A 21805-nucleotide genomic window follows, 5' to 3' on the forward strand; every position below is an offset into this window, starting at 1 on the left:
AAGTGACTTTATTTCCACAAATCCTCTCCCATGCTGGGTCAGTTATCTCAAAGCCAAGACTTTATTCTCAGAGGACTTCACTAGGAGCTTATGTCACCAAAAGTGCTGCCATGAGCTAGACCAAAAGGACACATTGATCTTTACAACACTGATGTCTGACTCTGGATTTAAGATTCAACATCACTTTTCTAGCTGTTTCTGGAATGTTCTACATATGCTTAATTAATCTTAAACAGGAAGCTGAAGGTGCCCAAACTTTCTTAGTCTGCTTTGATTTATGGTCTTTCTAGACCTCTGAGGGAGGAAGGATGTAACTCTGCATGTTTTCTTGCAACTGAAGTGTGTACTTTTTGTGCTTTCCCTTCTCACCAGAGTCAGACAAATCTCTGCCTGGCTTTGCTGGTATCCTCACAGTATCACAGTATCACAGTATTATTAGGATTGGAAGAGACCTCACAGATCATCAAGTCCAACCCTTTACCACAGAGCTCAAGGCTAGACCATGGCACCAAGTGCCACGTCCAATCCTGCCTTGAACAGCTCCAGGGACAGCGACTCCACCACCTCCCCGGGCAGCCCATTCCAGTGTCCAATGACTCTCTCAGTGAAGAACTTTCTCCTCACCTCCAGCCTAAATTTCCCCTGGCGTAGCTTGAGGCTGTGTCCTCTTGTTCTGGTTCTGGCCACCTGAGAGAAGAGAGCAACCTCCTCCTGGCCACAACCACCCCTCAGGTAGTTGTAGACAGCAATAAGATCTCCCCTGAGCCTGCTCTTCTCCAGGCTAACCAATCCCAGCTCCCTCAGCCTCTCCTCGTAGGGCTTGTGCTCAACAGACTGACACCACCTGCAGATAAAGAGATTCTTCTGCATGCCTGCGTGGCCCAACAAGCAGCAACAAATGTTCAGTCACATCCCAGTGCTTATATAGTAAAGAAATTTCCCATGAAAATACTGTTTTAAAAAACAAACATTTACATGTTCCTGCCCTGTAAGTTTGGTGGCCCCTGAACCATCAAAAGGAGGTAGATGGTCATGAGTGATGACTCTAACTAGAGATACTAAGTGTCCTACCTGAAAAAAATGCCATGGGTTTCTATGTAGATGCCTTTATCCATGACTTTACAGATCAGGTACAACATATCATGCATGTAGGATGCAACATTTCTAGCTCATGGTTGAACAGATGGCACACCCTAGAAAAAAAACATTTCTGCTGCATTCAGGTTTGGCGTCCCCAGTTGAAGAGGGACAGGGATCTGCTGGAGAGGGTCCAGCAGAAGTCTATGAGGATGATTAGGGGACAGGAGGGCACAGCTTATGAGGAGAGGCTGAGAGACCTGGGGCTGTTTAGTCTGGAAAAGAGAAGACTGAGAGGGGATTTAATAAATGTTTATAAATATCTGAGGGCTGGCCAGGAGCAGGGGGACAGGCTCTGCTCACTGCTCCCTGGGATAGGACAAGGAGCAGTGGGTGTAAGTTGTGGCAAAAGAGGTTCCAGCTTAACCAAAGGGGGAACTTCTTTACTGTAAGGGTCCCAGAGCACTGGAACAGGCTGCCCAGAGATGTTGTGGAGTCTCCTTCTCTGGACCCTTTCAAGGCCTGTCTGGATGTGCTCCTCTGTGATCTGTGTTAGATTGTGTGGTCCTGCTCTGGCAGGGAGGTTGGACTCGATGATCACTTTGGGTCCCTTCCAACCCCTAGCATCCTGTGATCCTATGATCCTGTTGCCTACAAAGGACTTCAAAGGAGACAAGACTTAATGCAAAGATTTATATCATAACCATCCCTAGATTTATAAATTCATTCCAATTCCATCACAAATGTTCCAGAACAATGGCCAGATACTGCTTTCTTGCTGTACACAGAAACATCAATGTCCACTGTGAAAAGTTCTCAGTTGCTGAGAATATTTACTCAGTGTGGAAACTCCCCCAGAAGCTCCTTGGAAGGAAAAAAAATGTTAAATAGCTTCATTACTATGTTACAGGTAATTTCAGACCTTTTGCTTTAATGGAGTATGGTTTGAAATGTTGAACACAGTTTAGTTTTAATAAATGATGATGTCTCCAGCTGTTCTGTAAATAGCCAGGCAAATGAAGACCTGTTGGTTTTCATTTGCAGTCTGAAGCTGGATGAGATCTGCTCATAGTTAAATATGAATCTGTTGCATTTTTAACACCTTTTCTTCTGATCTCTCACCATTTCTGGAGGTGTTCAAGAAAAGCCTGGCTGAGGCACTTAGTTGTAACCAGGTGGGGGTTGGCCTCTTCTGCCAGGCAACCAGCAACAGAACAGGGGGACATAGTCTCAAGTTGTGTCAGGGGAGGTCTAGGCTGAATGTTAGGAGGAAATTGTTGTCAGAGAGAGTGATTTGCATTGGAATGGGCTGCCCAGGAGGTGATGGAATCACCGAGCCTGGAGGTGTTGAAGCAAAGCCTGGCTGAGGCACTTAGTGCCATGGTCTGGTTGACTGGCTAGGGCTTTGTGCTAGGTTGGACTGGATGATCTTGAAGGTCTCTTCCAACCTGGTTGATTCTATGATTCTGTGGTTCTATGATTCTATCTCAGCAAGCCTATGAGTGAAGCAGACATCACCACTGTTTCCTTTTCACAGCCTATGATCTAATTCCTCTCATTAAAATATCCCAGCTAGGCTCAAACTAGCACAATTAACTACTATTCTCAGAAGCTCTGATGAAGAAGTTCTGTGACCTAGGTGACCCATACATCTCAAGTTGTGCCGGGGGAAGTATAGGCTGGATGTTAGGAGGAAGTTGTTGGCAGAGAGAGTGATTGGCATTGGAATGGGCTGCCCAGGGAGGTGGTGGAGGCACCGGTCCTGAAGGTGTTGAAGCAAAGCCTGGCTGAGGCACTTAGTGCCATGGTCTAGTTGATTGGCTAGGGATGGGTGCTAGGTTGGACTGGATGATCTTGGAGGTGTCTTCCAACCTGGTTGATTCTATGATTCTATGATTCTCTAAGAAACAACTGCTGCTGGCAAATTCTCATCTTTGAATTTCAGCAATGGAAGAGCCTATCAAAATTTTGCTTGTTTTGACCATGTATTGCATGCACTTGCATAACACCTAAGAGTGCAGTATAATGATATCCTGTTTCCAAACTCCAGGGTAATATAAAAACCTGTATTTCCCTACAGCTCCATGTTGGCTACTGAAACTTTTAATTCTTGGCTTTTTAGCCTTTTGTCTTCAATAAAACAATACAAACTTTCCTCATTAATGGGCTTAGGAGAATTCAATTGCCCAGGAGCAAAGCTTGACTGTAATATTCACAAACACAGCTGCTGCTCTCTTAGTGATGGCTGCAGGATGGCACCAGTATGCTCAGGGATCCTCTCTTAATTTATACCCCATAGAAATCAAGCTTTGACACTCCACATGCCCTGGAAGGAGGACACTGTATTTTCCTGCACATACTCTGCTCTTTCCACATGCTGAACAGAAGAAAGCCTTTTCCTACTGTCTGGGGAAGGCAGGAAAAAGGCAAAAACATATAGGACTATAATCTGCTGTTATATAGGAGTATACCTATATAGGAGTATGCCTATATAGTATACTCCTATATAACCTGCTGTTATATAGGAGCATAACCTGCTGCTGTATAGGAGTATACCTATATAACCTGCTGTTATATAGGAGTATAACCCGCTGCTGTATAGGAGTATAACCTGCTGCTATATAGGAGTATACCTATATAACCTGATGTTATATAGGAGTATAACCTGCTGCTATATAGGAGTATACCTATATAGGAGTATACCTGTATAACCTGGTGTTATATAGGAGTATAACCTGCTGCTATATAGGAGTATACCTATATAACCTGATGTTATATGGGAGTATAACCTGCTGCTATATAGGAGTATACCTATATAGGACTATACCTGTATAACCTGGTGTTATATAGGAGTATAACCTGCTGCTATATAGGAGTATACCTATATAACCTGATGTTATATGGGAGTATAACCTGCTGCTATATAGGAGTATACCTATATAGGACTATACCTGTATAACTTGGTGTTATATAGGAGTATAACCTGCTGCTATATAGGAGTATACCTATATAGGACTATACCTGTATAACTTGGTGTTATATAGGAGTATAACCTGCTGCTATAGGACTATACCTGTATAACTTGGTGTTATATAGGAGTATAACCTGCTGCTATGTAGGAGTATACCTATATAACCTGATGTTATATGGGAGTATAACCTGCTGCTATATAGGAGTATACCTATATAGGACTATACCTGTATAACTTGGTGTTATATAGGAGTATAACCTGCTGCTATGTAGGAGTATACCTATATAACCTGATGTTATATGGGAGTATAACCTGCTGCTATATAGGAGTATACCTATATAGGACTATACCTGTATAACTTGGTGTTATATAGGAGTATAACCTGCTGCTATATAGGAGTATACCTATATAGGAGTATACCTATGTAACCTGGTGTTATATAGGAGTATAACCTGCTGCTATATAGGAGTATACCTATATAGGAGTATACCTGTATAACCTGGTGTTATATAGGAGTATAACCTGCTGCTGCAGACTGGAGAAGCAATACAGGTGTGAATATAGATACATAAAAGAGGAGTACTTTCTTTTTGCCTGTACAAAAGGGTTTTGAATGCAGATATGACAGGAGAATCTATGAGAACAACTCCTGGGACTCTGACCTACACTGTGATTAGCTGAGGACGTAGCACAAGGTTTAGAATGGAAGAAAAGTGTGTTATTTCAGCAAGAATGAGACAAAAAAGGTTCCATCAGCCTAAATTTTCTCTGTTGTTCAGTTCTTAGCATTAAGTGCTGTGGATTGCTTTTTGCTTGAAGCCTTACTATAAAATGCCTTCCCATTAGTATTAATTCCTATGAACAATTTGTCCTGCTGGATTGTGTGTTTTGTGCCACTGTCTAGCTTTACACCACACCATTAATTTTCCTTTGTGAGCACAGCAAAGATGCATCTATTATCATGAAATACTTTGAGAGTAGGATGTGCATTGTTTGCATTTGTTTTGGGACGTCAAGGCAGAAGCATTTCTGATTGATTCTCACAATTTTCTACACATCCAGGGCTGGATTGCTTTTTTTGTAGTAATTTCTCCCCATTATTTGCAGATGTGAAATGCTGTAGTTTACTGTGCTGAGAAGATTCAAAGGTGTTTCCTATCATTTTTTTGTCTTTCCCAAGGGAAACTGCAATTGGTAGCAATTTTCCACTGCGATGTTTTCATAAAAGCACTTGCTTAGAAAAGTTTTTATGTAATAGTCTATTATAATAGATAACTTTAGTGCTTGAGAAAGAGAAGCAGTAAAGTTGTTCACAGCTCACAACTGCACACTTGCCCTCTATTGCTTCCAAAGAGTAGTACTGTTTATTCACATTTATAACAATGAAGGGATCAGTCAATAATCAGAGAACAAAATAATCTTTAATAGGTGTATAATTCTCTAACTCACAAATATTTTGTAGCAATCCATAGCAGGGATATCTGTCCCTTGTAATCATTTTCTTTCTTGAGATACTTGCACTCCAGGAGTCTTTTGTTAAACTTCCTGTGATGGGAGTTTTACTGCTATGCAATATGCAGTTGTGAACTGAGCCAAGAAAACAAAACAAATCAGATCTTTGGGTCAATTTTACAAGTAGTTGTATGCTTCTGTACTAATCTGAAAATCATATGATTGCATGATATGATAGCTTGATATCATATCATTCATATGAGGCAGCAGTGTGCCCAGGTGGCCAAGAGAGCCAATGGCATCCTGGCATGGATCAGGAACAGTGTGGCCAGTAGGATGAGGGAGGTTATTCTGCCCCTGTACTCAGCACTGGTCAGGCCACACTTTGAATGCTGTGTCCAGTTCTGGGCTCCTCAATTCAAGAGAGATGTTGAGATGCTGGAATTTGTCCATAGAAGGGCTGGTGAAGGGCCTGGAACACAAATCCTATGAGAGGCTGAGGGAGCTGGGGTTGTTTATCCTGAAGAACAGGAGGCTCAGGAGTGACCTCATTGCTGGATCAGATAGTTCCAAACCTCCTGCCATGCCCAGGGACACTCTACCCTAGAGCAGGCTGCCCACAGCCTCAGCCAGCCTGGCCTTAAACACCTCCAGCAATGGGGCCTCAACCACCTCCCTGGGCAACCCATTCCAGCCTCTCACCACTCTCATGCTGAACAACTTCCTCCTCACGTCCAGTCTGAACCTACCCATCTCCAGCTTTGCTCCATTCCCCCTAGTCCTGTCACTCCCTGATATCCTGAAGAGTCATTCCCCATCTTTTTTGTAGGCCCCCTTCGGATCCTAGAAGGCCACAAGAAGGCCACCTTGGAGCCTCCTCTTCTGCAGGCTGAACAGCCCCAACTCTTTCAGTCTGTGCTCACAGCAGAGCTGCTCCATCCCTCTGAGCATCCTCATGGCCCTTCTCTGGATGTGCTCCAGCATCTCCACATCGCTCTTGTAATGGGGGCTCCAGAACTGGATGCAGTACTCCAGGTGGGGTCTCACCAGAGCAGAGTAGAGGGGGAGAATCACCTCCCTCCACCTGCTGGCCACACTTCTCCTGTTGCAGCCCAGGCTCTGGTTGGTCCTCCATGCTGCAAGTGCACACTGCTGGCTCATGTTGAGCTTCTCATCCAGCAGCACCCCCAAGCCCCTCTCCTCAGGGCTGCTCTCCAGCCACTCACTGCCCAGCCTGTATACATGCTGGGAATGCCCCCACCCACATGCAGGACCCTTCACTTGGTCTTGTTGAACCTCATGAGGTTGGCTTGTGCCCACCTCTCCAGCCTGTCCAGGCTATTATTTCAAAATGGAAACTTGTCATTCTCAGTCATCCTGCAAGTTTTAAGAACTGCTCCAGCTATATAATTAGAATTTCTTCACAGCCATCTTCTGCTGCATGGTTCACTACTGTTGAAACAGATGGAGTCATAACAGCTCTCTCTCTGAGTCATTCTGGAAGTGGTGCAATGTCATAGATGAATGTTTGCACGTGTTTGATGATTATTTTCTTTTTCATCCAAGGTTCATGCCTTTCTAGTCAAATAGCTCCTATGGTAGCCTGCAAAATGAGTCTATTAGCATTATGGTGGGTAGGCACTTTGTGTGAACAGTATGCCTCTTAGGTGACTGTGCCTAGCCTCATCGTTGCAGCTTTTAAACCAAAACCTTACAGGAGTCACCAACATTCTTACCCATAGTGACAGCAACATGATTTTAGTACGTACCTCGAGGTGAGGAGAAAGTTCTTCACTGAGAGAGTCGTTGGACACTGGAATGGGCTGCCTGGGGAGGTGGTGGAGTCGCCGTCCCTGGAGCTGTTCAAGGCAAGATTGGACGTGGCACTTGGTGCCATGGTCTAGCCTTGAGCTCTGTGGTAAAGGGTTGGACTTGATGATCTGTGAGGTCTCTTCCAACCCTGGTGATACTGTGATACTGTGATTTTGAAAGGAAATCAGAACAAATCTGGTTAACATAGTCAATTCATGTTATAAGGAAGCACTGGATTTTGTGTTCCATAGCATAGTAAATTATGAATTTAAGAACATAGAATGACACTAACAACCCATATGTCCTGTCTACAGTGGTCACTAGTACAAAATGCTTAAAGAAAGAATATGTGAAATAGTTGAACTCCCAGTATATAGTGAGATCCTAACTACTGGAGAGGTTTGGCAATATCTCCTAGGAAATACCCGAACCAGCTTTCATTCAATTTTATTTAATAGCCCTCAACAATCTACAAAACACTGGCTTTTAAAACTAAATATGATTCTGTTCTGAGGCTGAGGGAGCTGGGATTATTTAGCCTGGAGAAGAGGAGGCTCAGGTGTGACCTTATTGCTGTCTACAACTACCTGAGGGGTGGTTGTGGCCAGGAGAAGGTTGCTCTCTTCTCTCAGGTGGCCAGCACCAGAACGAGAGGACACAGCCTCAGGCTGCGCCAGGGGAAATTTAGGCTTGAAGCGAAAGTTCTTCACTGAGAGAGTCATTGGACACTGGAATGGGCTGCCCGGGGAGGTGGTGGAGTCGCCGTCCCTGGGGCTGTTCAAGGCAGGATTGGAGGTGGCACTTGGTGCCATGGTCTAGCCTTGAGCTCTGTGGTAAAGGGTTGGACTTGATGATCTATGAGGTCTCTTCCAACCTTGGTGATGCTGTGATACTGTGATACTGTGGTATTTTTGAAGTCTTAAAACTTTCTGTATCTCATATTATTTTGTATGAACCTTCTTACTGTGGCAGTGTTCTCACCCCACCAAGTCTGGAAGCTATCAGGATTAAATTGCACTGTTGCTCCTGGATTTGCCTCTACATATGAGTTCCTTCTCCGTGTGCTTTCTGTAGCCTCCACTCTTTTTTCTTTCTTTGCTTGAATGTGTGCCAGGGAAAGACAAATTACAGTGGTGCTTTGATTGTGAATAAAACCACTTGTCATAAAGATTGCCAGTCCCTACAGAAAACTAGTTAGTGATGAAAAAAATCACATCCTAACTGCTACTTAAAATCTTATCCTCAGCTTTCAACTGGCAGATGCCTCTGAGCACCAGAGATGCTCTGTTCTCTTACTAATTCACAGGAGCATTGCCCTGTGCTGCAGAGACTTTGCAGAGCTGCCTATTTCTGTTGCTGACTCGAGGGAGTTACGGGTTATCACTTCCAAAGAGCAGAGCTTTACACTGTTCCCTCAGCAAAAAAGTTACTTCTCTGCATCAGCACAAGACTTCAGGGAGCTTGAAACTCACTTTCTTTTTAATTTTGAGCCTAGTGCACAGGTCTGTAGGACTGTATCTACTTTGTGGCTCTAATTTCAAGTCTCTGTATATGTCTCATATATTACTAGCCAACATTGTAAGATCTTTAACATGATACTTTTTAGTGGTCTTCTGTGGACTTAGAAGAGAGGTTTTGTGTTCTTCTACTGAAGTTATTTCCCCACTACCTTTGTAATGGTTTGGGTGTTTCTCACCTCCCCACACTTTAGAAATCACCCAGACTAGACTCAGTTGGCTCTGGGAATATGAATGAAGCTAATATTTACATCTTAGCACAATATACAAGCAGATATTTACAGTATATATACAGTTATAGACAGAAATATACAAAATAAAATGTAATACAGAAACACAAAAGGCCTCCCAGAAACCTGAGTCCCCAGGAGGGGCTCCCAACCACCCCTTCACCTTTCCCCTACCCCTCTCAACCTTACACCAGACCCAAAGAAGAATAGAAGTTCAGCCAGAGGGTTAGGAAGCAAAGTGGATTCATCCAAAATGGAGGGTGAGGTTAGAGAGATGCAGCTCAGGCAGCAGCCCCAGTGAGAGTGGTGCCAAGTGTCTTATCTATGTTTTGACTTATGTTTTTATACATCTCAGTAAGCCTATGAGTGAAGTAGACATCACCACTGTTTTCCTTTCACAGCCTGTAATCTAGTTCTTCTCACCAAAACATTCTAGCTAGGCTCAAACTAACACAGCCTTTTACATTCATATGCATACGAAAGTAACAGCAACAGAGGAGTAGAGGAGGAATGTAAAGAGAGGAGTGTGCTGGTTCAGACTCTTAAATACCATTGTGCTGTTACAGAAGGACATCAAGAAAAGACTGGATGAGGCATTTAGTGCCATGGTCTAGATGACTGGCTAGGGCTGGGTGCTAGGTTGGACTGGATGATCTTGGAGGTGTCTTCCAACCTGGTTGATTCTATGATTCTATATCCTAATATGTATCCTGCAGAAACATATATGCTTATGTCTCTGCCAGCCTGTTTATCTATCCATCTGTCTATGGTGATGAAAACATACATACCAATTGGAAAATATGTATCTTTCCCATGTTTGAGACTATTCATAGAATCATAGAATCATAGAATCAACCAGGTTGGAAGAGACCTCCAAGATCATCCAGTCCAACCTAGCACCCAGCCCTATCCAGTCAAATAGACCATAGCACTAAGTGCCTCAGCCAGGCTTTGCTTCAACACCTCCAGGGACGGGGACTCCATCACCTCCCTGGGCAGCCCATTCCAATGCCAATCACTCTCTCTGGCAACAACTTCCTCCTAACATCCAGCCTGCACTTCCCCCAGCACAACTTGAGACTGTGTCCCCTTGTTCTATTGCTGGTTGCTTGTCAGAAGAGGCCACCACCTACTTGGCTACAATGTCCCTTCAGATAGTTGTAGACAGCAATGAGGTCCCCCCTGAGCCTCCTCTTCTCCAGGCTAAACAACCCCAGCTCCCTCAGCCTCTCCTCATAGGGTTTGTATCTGAATATGATTCTGACAGGTCAAATGTCAGAACAGCTCAGGACATTTCATTCTGCATTACAAAAAGTAGGTTATGAATGGCATTATCCATCCAATATTCACACCCATGTAATATGAAATAGCAATTGAAATAATAATTGAAATAACAATGTAAAAATAAAGATGTGACCACAGATGTGAAGCAGAGGTATGACCATGACAAATGATGGCATCAAAGAGGAGGTAGACAAGAAAAAATGAACTGGGAAGGAATAATTTATGAAGAATGGGAAGAGTATATTTTGAAATGCTGTAGTATTTTTTCCTCCTGTTCATGCTCCTGTGTTAGCAAGGTGAAGCATTTATCCCAGGACCAAAAGATGTTTGCTTTTCCTTTGACAAATCATAGTCATGGAATTTCAGTTTAAACAACGTCAGATGTTTTGTTCAAAGGAATCAACAGCAAAGAAGAAAGATAAATATCTGCAAGAGAGTCACAATTGCATATTTAGTTTTAACAGGATCAGAGGATGTTAGGGGTATCAGTATTTTCTTTTTACAGCCAATTATCTAATTTCTCATTAAAATGTTCCAATTAGCCTCAAACAAGCACAAAATGAAATCACAGGATCACAGGATGTTAGGGGTCAGAAGGGACCCAAGGAGATCATTGAGTCCAACCTCCCTGCCAGAGCAGGACCACACAAACTAACACACATCACAGAGGAACACATCCAGACAGACCTTGAAAGGCTCCAGAGAAGGAGACTCCACAACCTCTCTGGGCAGCCTGTTCCAGTGCTCTGGGACCCTTCCAGCAAAGAAGTTCCCCCTTGTGTTGAGGTGGAACCTCTTGTGCTGCAACTTACACCCATTGCTCCTTGTCCTATCACAGCAAGCAAGTGAGCAGAGCTTGTCCCCCCCCACCCTTACCAGGCCTCAGATATTTATAAACATTTATTAAATCCCCTCTCAGTCTTCTCCAGATTAAACAGCCTCTCCTCATAAGCCATGCCCTCCAGCCCCTTAATCATCCTCACAGGCCTATAGTTTTGTAAGCTCCTTCACAAACTTCCCTTTACATATGAGCGACCAATGGCTAGAAATGTAAAAGGTCACTAGAAAGGAAACCAAGATACCATCTAGAACTTAAGCACAGCAGGTAATGAAAGGAGTTGCTTCTGACTCAGCAGACTCAGGACAAGGAAGAGAACAAAAAACTGTGATACATATGGCGTTGCCAGAACTGTACATACTGTGAAAGCAAATGAAGCTAGCACAGCCAAAAAGTATGTTGGTGAACAGAAACTAAGAACAATGAAAAGTAGAAATGCTGTTTGAGACTCTTACCAACATGCTGGGATGAAGGTTAGACTGGATTATCCTGGTGGTGCTTGAGGTCTAGTGATGAAGGATGCTGGGATGAAGGTTAGACTGGATTATCCTTCTGCTGCTTGAGGTCTAGTGATGAAGGATGCTGGGATGAAGGTTGGAGTAGATGATGCTGGCGGTCCTTTCCAACCATAGTGATTAGATGTTAGGAGGAAGTTCTTCACAGAGAGAATCTCCATGAAAAGACTGGATGAGGCACTTGGTGCCGTGGTCAGGTTGACTGGATAGGGCTGGGTAATGGGTTGGGCTGGATGATCTTGGAGGTCTCTTCCAACCTGGTTGATTCTATGATTCTATGTTGTGCTGAGGGATTTGGATTAGTCAAGGACTTGTCAGTGGGAAACTCATGATTGGACTTGATGATCTTGAAGATCTTTTCCAATCTAAGAAATTCTGTGATTCTGTGATAATCAAACCATTACTCTAGCTTTCCTCAGTTGTTGCAGGGCAGAGGAGAAGTTCTTCCAAAATCTCAGGTCCAGAGACCTAATAAAGCATAAGACAATACCCTTAGTCTGTGAGCCACAGCAAGCTGTTAATTGGCCTAAGGTACTTCTTTTGCAAGACTCAGCAAAGTTTGAACGAGTATCTAAACTCTTGCCAACTGCTTGGATTTACTGGGGATGCTGCAATAGCCTTCAGCCATCCAAGTCTACTATTATGGAAGTGCAATATCATTATTAACTAATTATATTCTCATCATCACCCTGTGACATACATAAACAGATGTGAGAGCACTCGTTTTGTTGGAGGAAAAACAGACAGTAGGAGAATAATTAGGCAACGTAAGCTTAGACTTCAGGGCTTCACAACTCTGCTTCTGCTCATTTACTCTTTCTACTAAAGAAAGAGAGAATACAAATGTTTCACCATTAGCTCTAACTGCTCAAGGCTTTTCACAACCTCCTGGCACTTTCTTTCCTGCCTTGCAGTATGGTGTGGCAACAGAGTCTGTTTCTAAGGCACAAAGCATCAAAGATCATCTGCAGTTCTTTAGCCAGATGGCTTCTGAGTTTATTGGTGATGATGACCAGCAATAGAACAAGGGGACACAGTCTCAAGTTGTGCCAGGGTAGGTATAGGCTGGATATTAGGAAGAAGTTCTTCACAGAGAGAGTGATTTCCCATTGGAATGGGCTACCCAGGGAGGTGGTGGAGGCACCGTCCCTGGGGGTCTTCAAGAAAAGCCTGGATGAGGCACTTAGTGCCATGGTCTAGTTGATTGGATAGGGCTGGGTGCTAGGCTGGACTGGATGATCTTGGAGGTGTCTTCCAACCTGGTTGATTCTATGATTCTACCTTTCTCCAGTGCATTGTGGAAGTTAACAACTCTGCATGAGTTTCATCAGTATCTTAGAGAAGTGATTAAAACAAGAGAAGGAAGAAGGGAGGGGGAGGGTTTTCCTTTGGGTTTTTTGTTTTGTTTTGTTTTTAACTAGTAGTTTACAGTTTCAGTGTTATCATGAGCATCCTGAAAGAACTGAGAGGACAGAGGATGAAGAATTAATTGGGGATCTCTGAGTGTGTCTAGTAGTTTGTAAAAAAAAAAACCCAAAACATTAATCTTCTCAAAGCTTAAGAACTATTTCATTTCTTCCACTAAAATGCTGTGTTAGATTAGTAGATAATGTACAGGACTTCAAAGGCTTACAGAGGCATTCCCGGCTGGTTTCCTGAATACATCTGGGAGTCGAACTAATTGGCAATCTGCAGCGAGGCAATTAGCCACAGGATGAAATAAAATGAAGGCAGAAACCTAACATTATCTATGCATCATTGCTTGGATATGTGCTCTGGTTTGTGAGAGTGAAACTGTTATCAGAGTATTAGGATTTAATATGCGAATAACTGTAATTCATCTACAGGGGGAAACGGCTGAACCCTCCGTTTAAATTCTGTAGGCAAACTGGCCATCTGAGTAGGGGAAACTATTTCATTGCATCAGGAACAGTGTGGCCAGCAGGACAAGGGAGGTTATTCTGCCCCTGTACTCAGCACTGGTCAGACAACACCTTGAGTACTGTGTCCGGTTCTGGGCCCCTCAATTCAAGAGAGAAGTTGAGGTGCTGGAATGTGTCCAGAGAAGGGCAATGAAACTGGTGAAGGGCCTGGAACACAAACCCTATGAGGAGAGGCTGAGGGAGCTGGGGTTGTTTATCCTGGAGAAGAGGAGGCTCAGGAATGATCTTATTACTGTCTACAACTACCTGAAGGGACATTGTAGCCAGGTGGGGGTTGGTCTCTTCTGCCAGGCAACCAGCAATAGAACAAGGGGACACAGTCTCAAGTTGTGCCAGGGTAGGTCTAGGCTGGATGTTAGGAGGAAGTTCTTGCCAGTGAGAGTGATTGGCATTGGAATGGGCTGCCCAGGGAGGTGGTGGAGGCACCGTCCCTGGAGGTGTTGAAGAAAAGCCTGGCTGAGGCACTTGGTGCCATGGTCTAGTTGACTGGCTAGGGCTGGATGCTAGGTTGGACTGGCTGATCTTGGAGGTCTCTTCCAACCTGGTTGATTCTATGATATTCTAGGATATTCTATGATATTCTAGGATATTCTATTATATTCTATGATATTCTATATTAGTGCTGCAGACTTTCCACTTGCTAAACTAATAGCAAAGAAGGGAACTGAGGGAAGTCCTGCTAGCTGTTGAATAACCAAACTCAAAGCAACTTTATTTAATTTGCCTGCCTTTTTGTTGGATCCTTCTGTGATTAGAATCTAATTCATCTCCTTTCGAATCACATCCTAGTCACACAGAAATAGGGCTAACTACGTTTTCCTTGGGTAGATACTGGCAGTAAGATAACAGGGCTGCTGCTTGGGTTTTTTTTTTCTTTCTTCCTCTGGGATCACAGGGGCTGCAGCAGACATTCAAAGAGGAACATTCTTTTCTAACTGTAGAAATGTAGTGGTGCCATTCAGTGTGACAGATCAAAGGGTTTGAAAATGTCATAAGACTGAAAACATTTTCACATTATTATCAGCAGTGTTCATTCATTGGAATTGTTCCCTGGTCTTTAGGGAGGTGCACTGCAGTCATTTGCAGTGAGAACAAGGGTAACGTTTACTGCTCAGAGACTGGACAGCAAAGCAGTTGTGCTGCTTGCCCTGTGTCGTGCAGATTCAAGAGAACAACTCATCCTTCAGGAAACAGAATCCCAGCCTTCTGAGGATGAAAAGAAAGCATGCTTTGACCACAGAGATTTTGTAGGAAATAAGGAAACATCACTGCTATGAAGGTTGATTCTTCAGCCTCAAATGTCTTTGGCTTTTTTTTTTTTTCCACACCAAGAGCTTTACATTTCACCAGCAGGGGAAGTGCTTCTCGTTGGTGGTTATGCTCAGGAACTCATATCTCAAGCTTTCCATGAGACAGTTGGGAGTCTGTAGTATAGAGTCATAGAATTGTAGAATGGCTTAGGTTTTAGGTCTTTTCCAACCTGGTTGATTCTATGATTCTATTCTATGATTTGGAAGGAACCTCAAGGATCATCCATAGACAGGGACACTTCCCACTAGAACAGGTTGCTCAAGGCCTTATCCAACCTGGCCTTAAACGCCTCCAGGGGGGGAGAAGCCACAACTTCCATGGGCAACCTGTGCCAGTGTCTCACCACCCTCACTGGAAAGAACTTCCTCCTAACATCTAGCCTAAATCTCCCCTCTGCCAGTTTAAATCCATTACCCCTTGTCCTGTCATTACAAGACCTTGTAAATAGTCCCTCCCCAGCCTTCCTGTAGGTCCCCTTCAGATACTGGAAGGCCAATACAAGATCTCCTCAAAGCCTTTTCTTCTCCAGGCTGAAGAGTCCCAGTTCTTGTAGTGTCCTCATAGCAGAGCTGCTGCAGCCCTCTGAGCATCTTCAGGACCCTCCTCTGGACTTGCTCCAACACTTGCATGTCTTTCTTATGCTGGGGGCTCCAGAACTTTACACAGTACTCCAGGTGAGGTCTGATGAAAGCAGAGAAAAGGGGCAGAATCAGATCTCTTGCTCTGCTGGCCATACTTCTCTTGATGCAGCCCAGCACATGGCTGCTGTCTGCACTACACATGAACACTGCTGGCTCATGTTGAGCTTTGCATCAACCCAGACTCCCAGGTCCTTTTCCTCAGAGCTGCTCTCAGCCAGTCACCACCCAGCCTGTATCTGTGCCTCGGATTGCACCAACCTATGTGTAGGATCTTACACTTGGCCTTGTTGAATGCCATGAGGTTGCCCTGGATCCACCTTTCAGCCTGTCCAGGTCCCTCTGGATGGATCCCTGCCCTCTAGCAAGTCGACTGTGCCACACAGCTTGGTGTCACCTGCACACTTACTGAGGGTGGACTCGATTCCTCTGTCCATATCACTGACCAAGATGTTAAACAGCACTGGTGCCAGCACTGACCCCTGAGGGATGCCACTTGTCACTAATAGGTCGTGAACTTTACATCACCTCCCCAGTTATAATTTATGAGACTGATTTGGACAGCTTGGAAGTAAGAAAAAGCTATATTTACAGCAAAGCTTAATTTACAAGCATATTTACATGATCTGTTTACATGTATTTACAATTACATACAGTTCAGAAATAGTATGGAAATCCAAACCTTCCTCCTGGACAAAGAAGCCCAGAAGGGACCCAATGCCATCCCCTGGCAGAAAAAACAAGTGGCAAGGTTTATGTGTTATCTGGTTAGCCAAGCTTAGTAGATGAGATCAGACAGAGAAACAAAGAGATCCAACACTCAGGAGCAAAGAATCGAGAATGGTTCATACTTTGTCTTTCTATACATTTTAGAATCATAGAATCAACCAGGTTGGAAGAGACCTCCAAGATCATCCAGTCCAACCTAGCACCCAGCCCTAACCAATCAACTAGACCATGGCACAAAGTGCCTCATCCAGTCTTTTCTTGAAGACCCCCAGGGACGGTGCCTCCACCACCAATGAATGATGTAGCAAACCAATGAATGATGTAGACTTTATTGTTATTTCCTTTTTACAACCAATGATCTAATTTCTCTCATAAGAATATTCCAGTGACCCTTAAACCATCACAGAGTAAAATGAAATTAAAAGCATTTCATAGAATCATAGAATTAATGAGGTTGAAAGAGACCTCCAAGATTATCCAGTCCAACCTAGCACCCAGCCCTAGGCAAGCAACTAGACCATGGCACTAAGTGCCTTAGCCAGGCTTTTCTTGAACACCTCCAGGGACAGTGACTCCACCACCTCCCTGGGGAGCCCATTCCAAAGCCCAATTTTCCTCAAGAGGAAGGAGACATTAGTGATTCTTAGCCAGTAAGTAAAACTGTTGATAATCCAGAAAAGGAGGAGCAAACACAGAGTTAAAAAGCATATTTTCCTTTTGCTGTTTCTGTTGCAACTCTTCAGTGACTCACCTCCAAAAGAAGATGTCACCTAAGTCATATTCTGCCTATTGAACAAACAGAAATGGGTGGCCAAATCTGGGCCACATTTACTGCTAGTACTCTTCTCTCTCCATCCTAAACTGAAATGAAGCACTTTTTTTTTTTGACCCCTACCTTAAATCTCTTGATTTCTCAGTGTATGTTTCAAGTATATTCCATCCCTTTCTCTCTCAAAACCCTTTGGAATCTTAATAGTGTGTGTTGCCTACAAGTCCTTTTTAACTCTCTCTCTAAAAAGTGGCTGTTGTAACTAGTAATGAATGGATTCATAGAGGTTTGCCAGTATAGGTGGGAAAGAAATGGTGCAGTAAAGACAATGAAAAGTGTGTTTATGGGTTCATGCACTACTTTATTGTTGAGGCACTTAGTGCCATGGTCTAGTTGGCTGGATAGGGCTGGGTGATAGGTTGGACTGGATGATCTTGGAGGTCTCTTCCAACCTGGATGATTCTATGATTCTAAGCAATACTATGAGCTGGTCATTGCCACAGATTTAAGGAGTTCTTTTTAAGTATTGTTCTACATCTAGTTTGGAACTGTCCTCAAACAGCCACTGCACTCTGCAATTGAAATGGTGTCATCCCAAAATAGAAGTTTCTCTCACAAAGTGGCTTTGCACATTGCTGAATTAATTCTTTTTATTTCAAAGCAGAAATCCTACAGGGATTACAGAGAAAGAGCCAAATTGGTTGCTTTCCACCATGTTTGTATCCTCAATGCATTTTTCCACCCACTATTCCCCCTCGAGTTTAATTTCATCTGTTCAAGAGGGCTTCTGGGGATGATTGGGAAACATCATAGAGCACTAAGCATAACTTTGCTGCCAAGGATAGGTGGTCTTTCCTTCAAACTGTGGTTTGTCCCATGGGTGGACTGACATTTCTAGAACAGGAAAATTCATGAGAAACATTCTTTGTTGAGCTATCTGATGTATATGTACTGCCATCCTCAAAGAAGAAAAATCATTTCAATGTACAGAACTCCAGAAACACAAAAAGTTCTTTGCAGCAGTTTATGACTTCAAATTAAATTATGTCTCTCTTGGTTGCTCTTTGAGTTTGGGACATGACCATGCAGACTGAAAGTTAAAATGCCTTGGCAACATTTGCCATCATTAAATATCAGAAAGAGCAGACAGGGGACATTTAATAAAAACTAAACTGGAACCATCAGTAAAGTTCTGAGGTACCTACTGTTTAAGTCATTCACTTTTGTCATTAATCACACAAGGAGGATATCAGCTCTGTCACTTTATTGGCTTTTTTAATAGCTGCTCAAGGGCTTGGATTCTTCAAACTCAGGCAGTTTCAGACTTGCAAAAGAAACTTAAGTTTTGAAACATACCTACTGAGGAGGTTCAGGGGGGACCTCATTGCTGTCTACAACTACCTGAAGGGGCATTGTAGCCAGGTGGGGTTGGTCTCTTCTCCCAAGCAACCAGCAACAGAACAAGGGGACACAGTCTCAAGTTGTGCTGGGGGAGGTCTAGGCTGGATGTTAGGAGGAAGATCTTGACATAGAGAGTGATTTGCATTGGAATGGGCTGCCCAGGGAGGTGGTGGAGGTACCGTCCTTGGAGGTGTTGAAGCAAAGCCTGGCTGAGGCACTTAGTGCCATGGTCTAGCTGACTGGATAGGGCTGGGTGCTAGGTTGGACTGGATGATCTTGGAGGTCTCTTCCATCCTGATTGATTCTATGATACTTTATTTTTTAACAAAACTCTTAATTGCACCAAAGGCAATGATTATCCAGAATTTTCTGCTTGGTGGAATGGTGAAGAAGAGTCTTTATTCAACAAGTAATCTCTAATTCCCACACACTACTGTGGTTTTTGTGACAACAACTTGGCACTTTCTAGGTTTATGCTTCTCCTAAGCTTTGAATACAATATGCATACCATCAGTACGTGCTACTAAGTCAGACTACTCTGCCAGACAGATCACTTTCATTATGTCTTAAGTACATTTATTACTGTGATAGTTTGGGTGTTACCCAGACCCCCCACTGTGGAAAATCACCCAGGCTAGACTCAGAGGCTCTGGAAATTGAATTAAGCTTTATATTTACAGCTTAACTCAATATACAAGCAGATATTTACAATATATGCAGTTATATACAGAAATATGCAAGGTAAAAGGTAATACAGAAACACAACAGCCCTTCCAGAAACCTGAGTCCCCAGGAGTGACTCTCAACCTCCCTTCCACCTTCTTCCCAGCCCTTTCCCTTACCCTGCATCTTGCCTTATGTTTAAGGTAGTATGGAGGTTCGGCCAGGGGGGTTAGGAAGCAGGTGGATTTAGTCACACAGACGGCAGGTTAGAGAGAGAAGTTCAACCCAAAGCCCAGAAAGTGACTCTGTTATCTATATTTATATTCTTGTTCTTATACCTCCCAGCAAGCCTATGAGTGAAGTAGACATCACCATTGTTTCCCTTTCACAGCCTGCAACCTTCTACCTGGCTTCAAACTAGCACAAATACAAAGGGATCTACACTATTTTCTCTGTGTCTTTGAAAAGCTTTTATTGCCCCCTGAATACAGATATGCCATATGTGGAGCCGCACATGTTAAAGGTTTCAGTAGCAGATTAAGATGCTACACATCCCCATTTGGCTTTTTAAATATTTGCTTGGATGTTTGCTTCTTGCAGTGAAAGGGATTTAAATTGATACAATACCACTAATGAAGCAATAAAGTGCTCCCTCGTGAAGAGTTCATGCTGCATTTAATTGGCACAACGGAGCAGTTTGTGGTAAGCATTCTTGGATGTATGAAAGTTTACAGTTATTGTGCTGCAGATGTTTCTAGGTAGGCTTTGTTAAGAGTGGGAAATACAGATCTTACAGCTCTTACAGCTACTTGTGCTGCAAGAGCATAATGTATAGAAATCTGCAGAGAGGATGTGATGGTTTGGGTGTTCCCTGCCCCCCAACACCGCGCTTTGGAAATCACCCAGACTAGACTCAGCCAGCTCTGGAAATTGAATGAAGCTTATATTTACAGCTTAGCACAGACAGATATTTATAGTATATATAGTTATAGACAGAAATAGACAAGGTAAAAGGTAATACAGAAACACAACAGCCCTCCCAGAAAACTGAGTCCCCAGGAGGGGCTTCCAACCACCCCTTCACCTTCCCTCTAGACCTCTCAACCTTACCCCAGTCCCAAGGAAGAATGGAGGTTTGGCCAGGGGGTTAGGAAGAAAAGTGGATTAGTCAAAGAAGCTAGAGACAGAGATGCAGCTTGGAGCTCCCAATTAAGAGAAGTGCTTCTTTCTATATTTTCATTCTTCTTCTTGTATCTCTCAGCAAGCCTATGAGTGAAGTAGACATCACCATTGTATCACACAGTATCACAGTATTATCAGGGTTGGAAGAGACCTCATAGATCATCAAGTCCAACCCTTTACCACAGAGCTCAAGGCTAGACCATGGCACCAAGTGCCACGTCCAATCCTGCCTTGAACAGCTCCAGGGACGGCGACTCCACCACCTCCCCGGGCAGCCCATTCCAGTGTCCAATGACTCTCTCAGTGAAGAACTTTCTCCTCACCTCCAGCCTAAATTTCCCCTGGCGCAGCCTGAGGCTGTGTCCTCTTGTTCTGGTGCTGGCCACCTGAGAGAAGAGAGCAACCTCCTCCTGGCCACAACCACCCCTCAGGTAGTTGTAGACAGCAATGAGGTCACCCCTGAGCCTCCTCCTCTCCAGGCTAACCAATCCCAGCTCCCTCAGCCTCTCCTCGTAGGGCTGTGCTCAAGGCCTCTCCCCAGCCTCGTCGCCCTTCTCTGGACACACTCAAGCATCTCGATGTTGTTTTCATTTCACAGCCTGTTATCTAATTCTTCTCACCAAAACATTCTAGCCTGCTTCAAACTAGCACAGAAGAGAATGACACAACCTAATGGTGATGTAATTGCCCAAGAGCAGGGCACCATTAATATCCCTCAAAGGGAATCCAATAGAATTATAGAATCATAGAATCATAGAATGGTTTAGGTTGGAAGGGACCTCAAGGATCACCCAGTTCGAACACCCTGCCATAGGCAGGGACACTTCCCACTAGAACAGGTTGCTCAAGGCCTCATCCAACCTGGCCTTGAACACCTCCAGGGAGGGAGCATCCACAACCTCCCTGGGCAACCTGTGCCAGTGTCTCACCACCCTCACTGCAAAGAACTTCCTCCTAACATCTAGTTTAAGTCTCCCCTCTTCCAGTTTAAACCCATTGCCCCTTGTCCTGTCATTACAAGACCTTGTAAATAATCCCTCCCCAGCCTTCCTGGAAGTCCCCTTCAGATACCAAAAGGCTACTACAAGGTCTCCTTAAAGTCTTCTTCATCCATGCAGGCTTCCTGGTGTTCTTACCTGCCATTCTTTTGGGATGCATTGCTCCTGGGCCTGAAGGAGGTGATACTTGAACATTGACCAGCTTTCCTTTGCCCCTCTTCCTTCCAGAGTTTTTTTCCCATGGCACCCTGCCAAGGAGGTCCTTGAAAAGGTTGAAATCTGCTCTTCTGAAGTCCAGAGCAGTGAGTTTGCTATACACCCTCCTTGATGCCTTGAGGATCTCAAACTCTACCATTTCCTGGTCACTGCAACCAAGGCTACCCTTCAGCTTCAGCTTCACTCACCAGCCCCTCCTCGTTGGTGAGGACTAGGTCCAGCACAGCACCTTTTCTTGTGGCTTCTTGTGGTGCAGCTT

This window comes from Pogoniulus pusillus, chromosome 3, assembly GCF_015220805.1.
Source record: "Pogoniulus pusillus isolate bPogPus1 chromosome 3, bPogPus1.pri, whole genome shotgun sequence".
Classification (NCBI taxonomy): Eukaryota; Metazoa; Chordata; class Aves; order Piciformes; family Lybiidae; genus Pogoniulus; species Pogoniulus pusillus.